This window comes from Phalangium opilio, unplaced genomic scaffold (assembly GCF_054372755.1).
Source record: "Phalangium opilio isolate 3A_F unplaced genomic scaffold, DU_Popi_V2 ptg001170l_1, whole genome shotgun sequence".
In the NCBI taxonomy this organism is placed as follows: domain Eukaryota; kingdom Metazoa; phylum Arthropoda; class Arachnida; order Opiliones; family Phalangiidae; genus Phalangium; species Phalangium opilio.
In genome coordinates this window covers 4713008-4724672 of record NW_028324255.1, presented here as the reverse complement: position 1 = coordinate 4724672, position 11665 = coordinate 4713008, and the positions used below count along the sequence as shown (strand labels likewise).

Here is an 11665-nt window from a genome sequence, read left to right as displayed (position 1 = left end):
TGTTGGTCGTAGCTCATTGTTTTTAGTATAATTAGATGGGGGACAAATTGTACTATAACATACTCAAAGGACATCCCCGTATCTCCAGTAGAAAAGGAGTTACGAGCCTGCAAAGTATAGTCTAATGCATTTTCTATGGAGGGGTTTGTTTGTTCACGTATTGCTTAATTACTTGACCCTGTTCTTTCGATTAAAAATAATAACATATCTTTAGTGTAGCGGTTATCGCATCCGCCTCACTCTCGGAAGGCCACAGGTTCGAAACCGCGAAGTTTTTTTTTTGCTTGGAACATGCAAAGACCTTTATAATTATCCGAACATTTGTGTCAAGGTCACATTATTTACATCCCCGTATCTCTGGTAGAACCAGAGTTACGAGCCTGCAAAGTTTATTTTCAAAAATCAAAAGTAACCTTCTAACAATAAGTGAGACAAAAAATAAGTTGACGACGATATTGAGGTAGCCTCAAGTTTAAAGTATCCTTGTATGGGGAGCAAAGAGTACTATAACATATCCAAAGGAGATCCCAGTATCTCTTGTAGAACAAGAGTTATGAGCCTCCAAAGTTTAGTGCAAAAATCATAAGTAACATAATAAAAATAAGTGAGACGATACAAAAGTTGACGAACATTTTGCTTAATATCTCGCACCCTGTTTGTCCTAGCTCAATGTTTTTAGTATGGTTAGATGGGGGACAATTTGGACTATAACATATCCTAAGGACATCCCCGTATCTCTAGTAGACACAGAGTTATGGGCCTGCAAAATATAGTCTACTGCATTTCCTATGGACGGGTTGTTTGTTTACGTTTAGCTTAATTACTCGGCCCTTGTTTGTCGTAGCTCATTATTTGTAGTATGGTTAGATGGGGGACAAATTGGACTATAACATACTCAAAGGACATCCCCGTATCTCCAGTAGAAACAGATTTACGAGCCTGCAAAGTATAGTCTAATGCATTTCCTATGGAGGGGGTTTGTTTCGTTACGTTTTGCTTAAGTACTCGGCCCCTGTTTTTCGTAGCCCAAAGTTTTTAGTATGGTTAGATGGGGGACAATTTGGACTATAACATATCCTAAGGACATCCCCGTATCTCTAGTAGACACAGAGTTATGGGCCTGCAAAATATAGTCTAATGCATTTCCTATGGACGGGTTGTTTGTTTACGTTTAGCTTAATTACTCGGCCCTTGTTTTTCGTAGCTCATTATTTGTAGTATGGTTAGATGGGGGACAAATTGGACTATAACATACTCAAAGGACATCCCCGTATCTCCAGTAGAAACAGATTTACGAGCCTGCAAAGTATAGTCTAATGCATTTCCTATGGAGGGGGTTTGTTTCGTTACGTTTTGCTTAAGTACTCGGCCCCTGTTTGTCGTAGCCCAAAGTTTTTAGTATGGTTAGATGGGGGACAATTTGGACTATAACATATCCTAAGGACATCCCCGTATCTCTAGTAGACACAGAGTTATGGGCCTGCAAATTATAGTCTAATGCATTTCCTATGGAGGGGTTGTTTGTTTACGTTTAGCTTAATTACACGGCCCCTGTTTGTCGTAGCCCAAAGTTTTTAGTATGGTTAGATGGGGGACAATTTGGACTATAACATATCCTAAGGACATCCCCGTATCTCTAGTAGACACAGAGTTATGGGCCTGCAAAATATAGTCTACTGCATTTCCTATGGACGGGTTGTTTGTTTACGTTTAGCTTAATTACTCGGCCCTTGTTTGTCGTAGCTCATTATTTGTAGTATGGTTAGATGGGGGACAAATTGGACTATAACATACTCAAAGGACATCGCCGTATCTCCAGTAGAAACAGATTTACGAGCCTGCAAAGTATAGTCTAATGCATTTCCTATGGAGGGGGTTTGTTTCGTTACGTTTTGCTTAAGTACTCGGCCCCTGTTTGTCGTAGCCCAAAGTTTTTAGTATGGTTAGATGGGGGACAATTTGGACTATAACATATCCTAAGGACATCCCCGTATCTCTAGTAGACACAGAGTTATGGGCCTGCAAAGTATAGTCTAATGCATTTCCTATGGAGGGGTTTGTTTGTTTACGATTAGCTAAATTACTCGACTACTGTTTGTCGCAGCTCATTGTTTTTAGTATGGTTAGATGGGGGACAAATTGTACTATAACATACTCAAAGGACATCCCCGTATCTCCAGTAGAAACAGAGTTACGAGCCTGCAAAGTATAGTCTAATGCATTTTCTATGGAGGGGTTTGTTTGTTCACGTATTGCTTAATTACTTGACCCTGTTCTTTCGATTAAAAATAATAACATATCTTTAGTGTAGCGGTTATCGCATCCGCCTCACTCTCGGAAGGCCACAGGTTCGAAACCGCGAAGTTTTTTTTTTGCTTGGAACATGCAAAGACCTTTATAATTATCCGAACATTTGTGTCAAGGTCACATTATTTACATCCCCGTATCTCTGGTAGAACCAGAGTTACGAGCCTGCAAAGTTTATTTTCAAAAATCAAAAGTAACCTTCTAACAATAAGTGAGACAAAAAATAAGTTGACGACGATATTGAGGTAGCCTCAAGTTTAAAGTATCCTTGTATGGGGAGCAAAGAGTACTATAACATATCCAAAGGAGATCCCAGTATCTCTTGTAGAACAAGAGTTATGAGCCTCCAAAGTTTAGTGCAAAAATCATAAGTAATATAATAAAAATAAGTGAGACGATACAAAAGTTGACGAACATTTTGCTTAATATCTCGGACCCTGTTTGTCCTAGCTCAATGTTTTTAGTATGGTTAGATGGGGGACAATTTGGACTATAACATATCCTAAGGACATCCCCGTATCTCTAGTAGACACAGAGTTATGGGCCTGCAAAGTATAGTCTAATGCATTTCCTATGGAGGGGTTGTTTGTTTACGTTTAGCTTAATTACTCGGCCCCTGTTTGTCGTAGCTCATTATTTGTAGTATGGTTAGATGGGGGACAAATTGGACTATAACATACTCAAAGGACATCCCCGTATCTCCAATAGAAACAGAGTTACGAGCCTGCAAACTATAGTCTAATGCATTTCCTATGGAGGGGGTTTGTTTCGTTACGTTTTGCTTAAGTACTCGGCCCCTGTTTGTCGTAGCCCAAAGTTTTTAGTATGGTTAGATGGGGGACAATTTGGACTATAACATATCCTAAGGACATCCCCGTATCTCTAGTAGACACAGAGTTATGGGCCTGCAAAGTATAGTCTAATGCATTTCCTATGGAGGGGTTTGTTTGTTTACGATTAGCTTAATTACTCGACTACTGTTTGTCGTAGCACATTGTTTTTAGTATGGTTAGATGGGGGACAAATTGTACTATAACATACTCAAAGGACATCCCCGTATCTCCAGTAGAAACAGAGTTACGAGCCTGCAAAGTATAGTCTAATGCATTTTCTATGGAGGGGTTTGTTTGTTCACGTATTGCTTAATTACTTGACCCTGTTCTTTCGATTAAAAATAATAACAAATCTTTAGTGTAGCGGTTATCGCATCCGCCTCACTCTCGGAAGGCCACAGGTTCGAAACCGCGAAGTTTTTTTTTTGCTTGGAACATGCAAAGACCTTTATAATAATCCGAACATTTGTGTCAAGGTCACATTATTTACATCCCCGTATCTCTGGTAGAACCAGAGTTACGAGCCTGCAAAGTTTATTTTCAAAAATCAAAAGTAACCTTCTAACAATAAGTGAGACAAAAAATAAGTTGACGACGATATTGAGGTAGCCTCAAGTTTAAAGTATCCTTGTATGGGGAGCAAAGAGTACTATAACATATCCAAAGGAGATCCCAGTATCTCTTGTAGAACAAGAGTTATGAGCCTCCAAAGTTTAGTGCAAAAATCATAAGTAACATAATAAAAATAAGTGAGACGATACAAAAGTTGACGAACATTTTGCTTAATATCTCGGACCCTGTTTGTCCTAGCTCAATGTTTTTAGTATGGTTAGATGGGGGACAATTTGGACTATAACATATCCTAAGGACATCCCCGTTTCTCTAGTAGACACAGAGTTATGGATCTGCAAAGTATAGTCTAATGCATTTGCTATGGACGGGTTGTTTGTTTACGTTTAGCTTAATTACTCGGCCCCTGTTTGTCGTAGCTCATTATTTGTAGTATGGTTAGATGGGGGACAAATTGGACTATAACATACTCAAAGGACATCCCCGTATCTCCAATAGAAACAGAGTTACGAGCCTGCAAACTATAGTCTAATGCATTTCCTATGGAGGGGGTTTGTTTCGTTACGTTTTGCTTAAGTACTCGGCCCCTGTTTGTCGTAGCCCAAAGTTTTTAGTATGGTTAGATGGGGGACAATTTGGACTATAACATATCCTAAGGACATCCCCGTATCTCTAGTAGACACAGAGTAATGGGCCTGCAAAATATAGTCTACTGCATTTCCTATGGACGGGTTGTTTGTTTACGTTTAGCTTAATTACTCGGCCCTTGTTTGTCGTAGCTCATTATTTGTAGTATGGTTAGATGGGGGACAAATTGGACTATAACATACTCAAAGGACATCCCCGTATCTCCAGTAGAAACAGATTTACGAGCCTGCAAAGTATAGTCTAATGCATTTCCTATGGAGGGGGTTTGTTTCGTTACGTTTTGCTTAAGTACTCGGCCCCTGTTTTTCGTAGCCCAAAGTTTTTAGTATGGTTAGATGGGGGACAATTTGGACTATAACATATCCTAAGGACATCCCCGTATCTCTAGTAGACACAGAGTTATGGGCCTGCAAAATATAGTCTAATGCATTTCCTATGGACGGGTTGTTTGTTTACGTTTAGCTTAATTACTCGGCCCTTGTTTGTCGTAGCTCATTATTTGTAGTATGGTTAGATGGGGGACAAATTGGACTATAACATACTCAAAGGACATCCCCGTATCTCCAGTAGAAACAGATTTACGAGCCTGCAAAGTATAGTCTAATGCATTTCCTATGGAGGGGGTTTGTTTCGTTACGTTTTGCTTAAGTACTCGGCCCCTGTTTGTCGTAGCCCAAAGTTTTTAGTATGGTTAGATGGGGGACAATTTGGACTATAACATATCCTAAGGACATCCCCGTATCTCTAGTAGACACAGAGTTATGGGCCTGCAAATTATAGTCTAATGCATTTCCTATGGAGGGGTTGTTTGTTTACGTTTAGCTTAATTACTCGGCCCCTGTTTGTCGTAGCCCAAAGTTTTTAGTATGGTTAGATGGGGGACAATTTGGACTATAACATATCCTAAGGACATCCCCGTATCTCTAGTAGACACAGAGTTATGGGCCTGCAAAATATAGTCTACTGCATTTCCTATGGACGGGTTGTTTGTTTACGTTTAGCTTAATTACTCGGCCCTTGTTTGTCGTAGCTCATTATTTGTAGTATGGTTAGATGGGGGACAAATTGGACTATAACATACTCAAAGGACATCGCCGTATCACCAGTAGAAACAGATTTACGAGCCTGCAAAGTATAGTCTAATGCATTTCCTATGGAGGGGGTTTGTTTCGTTACGTTTTGCTTAAGTACTCGGCCCCTGTTTTTCGTAGCCCAAAGTTTTTAGTATGGTTAGATGGGGGACAATTTGGACTATAACATATCCTAAGGACATCCCCGTATCTCTAGTAGACACAGAGTTATGGGCCTGCAAAATATAGTCTACTGCATTTCCTATGGACGGGTTGTTTGTTTACGTTTAGCTTAATTACTCGGCCCTTGTTTGTCGTAGCTCATTATTTGTAGTATGGTTAGATGGGGGTCAAATTGGACTATAACATACTCAAAGGACATCGCCGTATCTCCAGTAGAAACAGATTTACGAGCCTGCAAAGTATAGTCTAATGCATTTCCTATGGAGGGGGTTTGTTTCGTTACGTTTTGCTTAAGTACTCGGCCCCTGTTTGTCGTAGCCCAAAGTTTTTAGTATGGTTAGATGGGGGACAATTTGGACTATAACATATCCTAAGGACATCCCCGTATCTCTAGTAGACACAGAGTTATGGGCCTGCAAAGTATAGTCTAATGCATTTCCTATAGAGGGGTTTGTTTGTTTACGATTAGCTTAATTACTCGGCCCTTGTTTGTCGTAGCTCATTGTTTTTAGTATGGTTAGATGGGGGACAAATTGTACTATAACATACTCAAAGGACATCCCCGTATCTCCAGTAGAAACAGAGTTACGAGCCTGCAAAGTATAGTCTAATGCATTTTCTATGGAGGGGTTTGTTTGTTCACGTATTGCTTAATTACTTGACCCTGTTCTTTCGATTAAAAATAATAACATATCTTTAGTGTAGCGGTTATCGCATCCGCCTCACTCTCGGAAGGCCACAGGTTCGAAACCGCGAAGTTTTTTTTTTGCTTGGAACATGCAAAGACCTTTATAATTATCCGAACATTTGTGTCGCTCCCGTCCCATTAGACCGAATCCCGTTGGATCGAAAGTCCCATTAGACCGAATCCCATTAGATCGAATGTCCCATTGAACCGAATCCCATTGGACCGAAAACGCCAAATGTGCGGGTTAATTTTCATACTTTGGCGGGTTCTTTTTCTTAAGATTGGCATTTCAATGTCTTAAATATATTTTTTAAGCTGGTTATATTCTGAAATATATATAAATACTGCAAAAGCTACACGTAGAATGCCGATCCTTGAAGCTCGATAATGACGCTGGGAAACCTCCGAAACCAGCGAAAACAAAATTTCTTCAGTTCAACGAAAGGTACAACAATGCTGTAAAAAAATATCAAGCCGCCATTGAAAATCCCAAAGAATGTAAAATCAGTGCCGCGACGAAATTACTGGATGCCATATCATCAAATATTGTAACGGATGTTTAAAAATTTTGAATGGAATGTAACAAATATTCATAAAGGAAATAAAAATTAATAACTGGAATGATATAATTGAGACTAATTCTTTAACCTAACCAAACCTAACCAAACCTAACCTAACCAGATCTAACCAGATCTAACCTGACCTAACCTAACCTAACCTAACCTAACCTAACCTAACCTAACCTAACCTAACCTAACCTAACCTAACCTAACCTAACCTAACCCTAACCCTAACCCTAACCCTAACCCTAACCCTAACCCTAACCCTAACCCTAACCCTAACCCTAACCCTAACCCTAACCCTAACCCTAACCTAACCTAACCTAACCTAACCTAACCTAACCTAACCTAACCTAACCTAACCGTAAGGCAGATGCAACTAATTTAGTTTATAATGACTTTAGTATGCAAACACACGAATGTTAGTATTACGAAACTTACTTTTCCTTTCGAGGATTCGATCCAGGGTCTGTCGATTGATGGTCCGATACTCTTCCACTAGGCCACGGTGAGACGGAAACCACCATTGCTTAATTAACTTTTGACGAAGAATTATAAAACACTAACAACAGATAACATTTCTGATAAAAAATTCCCAATAGACAGAAACCGCCCAACGGGCTTGATTGAGAAAAGCAATACTTAAAATTTCGATTTATTGGGAATCGGTTTAACGGGATTCGATTTATTGGGATTTCGGTTTAACGGGATTCGGCGTAATGGGACAACTCCTTTGTGTCAAGGTCACATTATTTACATCCCCGTATCTCTGGTAGAACCAGAGTTACGAGCCTGCAAAGTTTATTTTCAAAAATCAAAAGTAACCTTCTAACAATAAGTGAGACAAAAAATAAGTTGACGACGATATTGAGGTAGCCTCAAGTTTAAAGTATCCTTGTATGGGGAGCAAAGAGTACTATAACATATCCAAAGGAGATCCCAGTATCTCTTGTAGAACAAGAGTTATGAGCCTCCAAAGTTTAGTGCAAAAATCATAAGTAACATAATAAAAATAAGTGAGACGATACAAAAGTTGACGAACATTTTGCTTAATATCTCGGACCCTGTTTGTCCTAGCTCAATGTTTTTAGTATGGTTAGATGGGGGACAATTTGGACTATAACATATCCTAAGGACATCCCCGTATCTCTAGTAGACACAGAGTTATGGACCTGCAAAGTATAGTCTAATGCATTTGCTATGGACGGGTTGTTTGTTTACGTTTAGCTTAATTACTCGGCCCCTGTTTGTCGTAGCTCATTATTTGTAGTATGGTTAGATGGGGGACAAATTGGACTATAACATACTCAAAGGACATCCCCGTATCTCCAATAGAAACAGAGTTACGAGCCTGCAAACTATAGTCTAATGCATTTCCTATGGAGGGGGTTTGTTTCGTTTCGTTTTGCTTAAGTACTCGGCCCCTGTTTGTCGTAGCCCAAAGTTTTTAGTATGGTTAGATGGGGGACAATTTGGACTATAACATATCCTAAGGACATCCCCGTATCTCTAGTAGACACAGAGTTATGGGCCTGCAAAATATAGTCTACTGCATTTCCTATGGACGGGTTGTTTGTTTACGTTTAGCTTAATTACTCGGCCCTTGTTTGTCGTAGCTCATTATTTGTAGTATGGTTAGATGGGGGACAAATTGGACTATAACATACTCAAAGGACATCCCCGTATCTCCAGTAGAAACAGATTTACGAGCCTGCAAAGTATAGTCTAATGCATTTCCTATGGAGGGGGTTTGTTTCGTTACGTTTTGCTTAAGTACTCGGCCCCTGTTTTTCGTAGCCCACAGTTTTTAGTATGGTTAGATGGGGGACAATTTGGACTATAACATATCCTAAGGACATCCCCGTATCTCTAGTAGACACAGAGTTATGGGCCTGCAAAATATAGTCTAATGCATTTCCTATGGACGGGTTGTTTGTTTACGTTTAGCTTAATTACTCGGCCCTTGTTTGTCGTAGCTCATTATTTGTAGTATGGTTAGATGGGGGACAAATTGGACTATAACATACTCAAAGGACATCCCCGTATCTCCAGTAGAAACAGATTTACGAGCCTGCAAAGTATAGTCTAATGCATTTCCTATGGAGGGGGTTTGTTTCGTTACGTTTTGCTTAAGTACTCGGCCCCTGTTTGTCGTAGCCCAAAGTTTTTAGTATGGTTAGATGGGGGACAATTTGGACTATAACATATCCTAAGGACATCCCCGTATCTCTAGTAGACACAGAGTTATGGGCCTGCAAATTATAGTCTAATGCATTTCCTATGGAGGGGTTGTTTGTTTACGTTTAGCTTAATTACTCGGCCCCTGTTTGTCGTAGCCCAAAGTTTTTAGTATGGTTAGGTGGGGGACAATTGGGACTATAACATATCCTAAGGACATCCCCGTATCTCTAGTAGACACAGAGTTATGGGCCTGCAAAATATAGTCTACTGCATTTCCTATGGACGGGTTGTTTGTTTACGTTTAGCTTAATTACTCGGCCCTTGTTTGTCGTAGCTCATTATTTGTAGTATGGTTAGATGGGGGACAAATTGGACTATAACATACTCAAAGGACATCGCCGTATCTCCAGTAGAAACAGATTTACGAGCCTGCAAAGTATAGTCTAATGCATTTCCTATGGAGGGGGTTTGTTTCGTTACGTTTTGCTTAAGTACTCGGCCCCTGTTTGTCGTAGCCCAAAGTTTTTAGTATTTTTAGATGGGGGACAATTTGGACTATAACATATCCTAAGGACATCCCCGTATCTCTAGTAGACACAGAGTTATGGGCCTGCAAAGTATAGTCTAATGCATTTCCTATAGAGGGGTTTGTTTGTTTACGATTAGCTTAATTACTCGACTACTGTTTGTCGTAGCTCATTGTTTTTAGTATGGTTAGATGGGGGACAAATTGTACTATAACATACTCAAAGGACATCCCCGTATCTCCAGTAGAAACAGAGTTACGAGCCTGCAAAGTATAGTCTAATGCATTTTCTATGGAGGGGTTTGTTTGTTCACGTATTGCTTAATTACTTGACCCTGTTCTTTCGATTAAAAATAATAACATATCTTTAGTGTAGCGGTTATCGCATCCGCCTCACTCTCGGAAGGCCACAGGTTCGAAACCGCGAAGTTTTTTTTTTGCTTGGAACATGCAAAGACCTTTATAATTATCCGAACATTTGTGTCAAGGTCACATTATTTACATCCCCGTATCTCTGGTAGAACCAGAGTTACGAGCCTGCAAAGTTTATTTTCAAAAATCAAAAGTAACCTTCTAACAATAAGTGAGACAAAAAATAAGTTGACGACGATATTGAGGTAGCCTCAAGTTTAAAGTATCCTTGTATGGGGAGCAAAGAGTACTATAACATATCCAAAGGAGATCCCAGTATCTCTTGTAGAACAAGAGTTATGAGCCTCCAAAGTTTAGTGCAAAAATCATAAGTAACATAATAAAAATAAGTGAGACGATACAAAAGTTGACGAACATTTTGCTTAATTTCTCGGACCCTGTTTGTCCTAGCTCAATGTTTTTAGTATGGTTAGATGGGGGACAATTTGGACTATAACATATCCTAAGGACATCCCCGTATCTCTAGTAGACACAGAGTTATGGACCTGCAAAGTATAGTCTAATGCATTTGCTATGGACGGGTTGTTTGTTTACGTTTAGCTTAATTACTCGGCCCCTGTTTGTCGTAGCTCAATGTTTTTAGTATGGTTAGATGGGGGACAAATTGGACTATAACATACTCAAAGGACATCCCCGTATCTCCAATAGAAACAGAGTTACGAGCCTGCAAACTATAGTCCAATGCATTTCCTATGGAGGGGGTTTGTTTCGTTACGTTTTGCTTAAGTACTCGGCCCCTGTTTGTCGTAGCCCAAAGTTTTTAGTATGGTTAGATGGGGGACAATTTGGACTATAACATATCCTAAGGACATCCCCGTATCTCTAGTAGACACAGAGTTATGGGCCTGCAAAATATAGTCTACTGCATTTCCTATGGACGGGTTGTTTGTTTACGTTTAGCTTAATTACTCGGCCCTTGTTTGTCGTAGCTCATTATTTGTAATATGGTTAGATGGGGGACAAATTGGACTATAACATACTCAAAGGACATCCCCGTATCTCCAGTAGAAACAGATTTACGAGCCTGCAAAATATAGTCTAATGCATTTCCTATGGAGGGGGTTTGTTTCGTTACGTTTTGCTTAAGTACTCGGCCCCTGTTTGTCGTAGCCCAAAGTTTTTAGTATGGTTAGATGGGGGACAATTTGGACTATAACATATCCTAAGGACATCCCCGTATCTCTAGTAGACACAGAGTTATGGGCCTGCAAAATATAGTCTAATGCATTTGCTATGGACGGGTTGTTTGTTTACGTTTAGCTTAATTACTCGGACCCTGTTTGTCGTAGCTCAATGTTTTTAGTATGGTTAGATGGGGGACAAATTGGACTATAATATACTCAAAGGACATCCCCGTATCTCCAATAGAAACAGAGTTACGAGCCTGCAAACTATAGTCCAATGCATTTCCTATGGAGGGGGTTTGTTTCGTTACGTTTTGCTTAAGTACTCGGCCCCTGTTTGTCGTAGCCCAAAGTTTTTAGTATGGTTAGATGGGGGACAATTTGGACTATAACATATCCTAAGGACATCCCCGTATCTCTAGTAGACACAGAGTTATGGGCCTGCAAAATATAGTCTACTGCATTTCCTATGGACGGGTTGTTTGTTTACGTTTAGCTTAATTACTCGGCCCTTGTTTGTCGTAGCTCATTATTTGTAATATG

The 11665-nt window shown here is 39.8% G+C and overlaps 1 long non-coding RNA gene across 1 annotated transcript; it reads left to right on the top strand.

The window, feature by feature from the left end:
* Positions 1-6425: 6425 nt before the first annotated feature.
* Positions 6426-6928, top strand: LOC149584387 (uncharacterized). The gene is made up of 2 exons (XR_016380265.1): positions 6426-6536; positions 6615-6928. It is a non-coding gene; the product is annotated as an uncharacterized LOC149584387 (long non-coding RNA).
* Positions 6929-11665: the final 4737 nt, after the last annotated feature.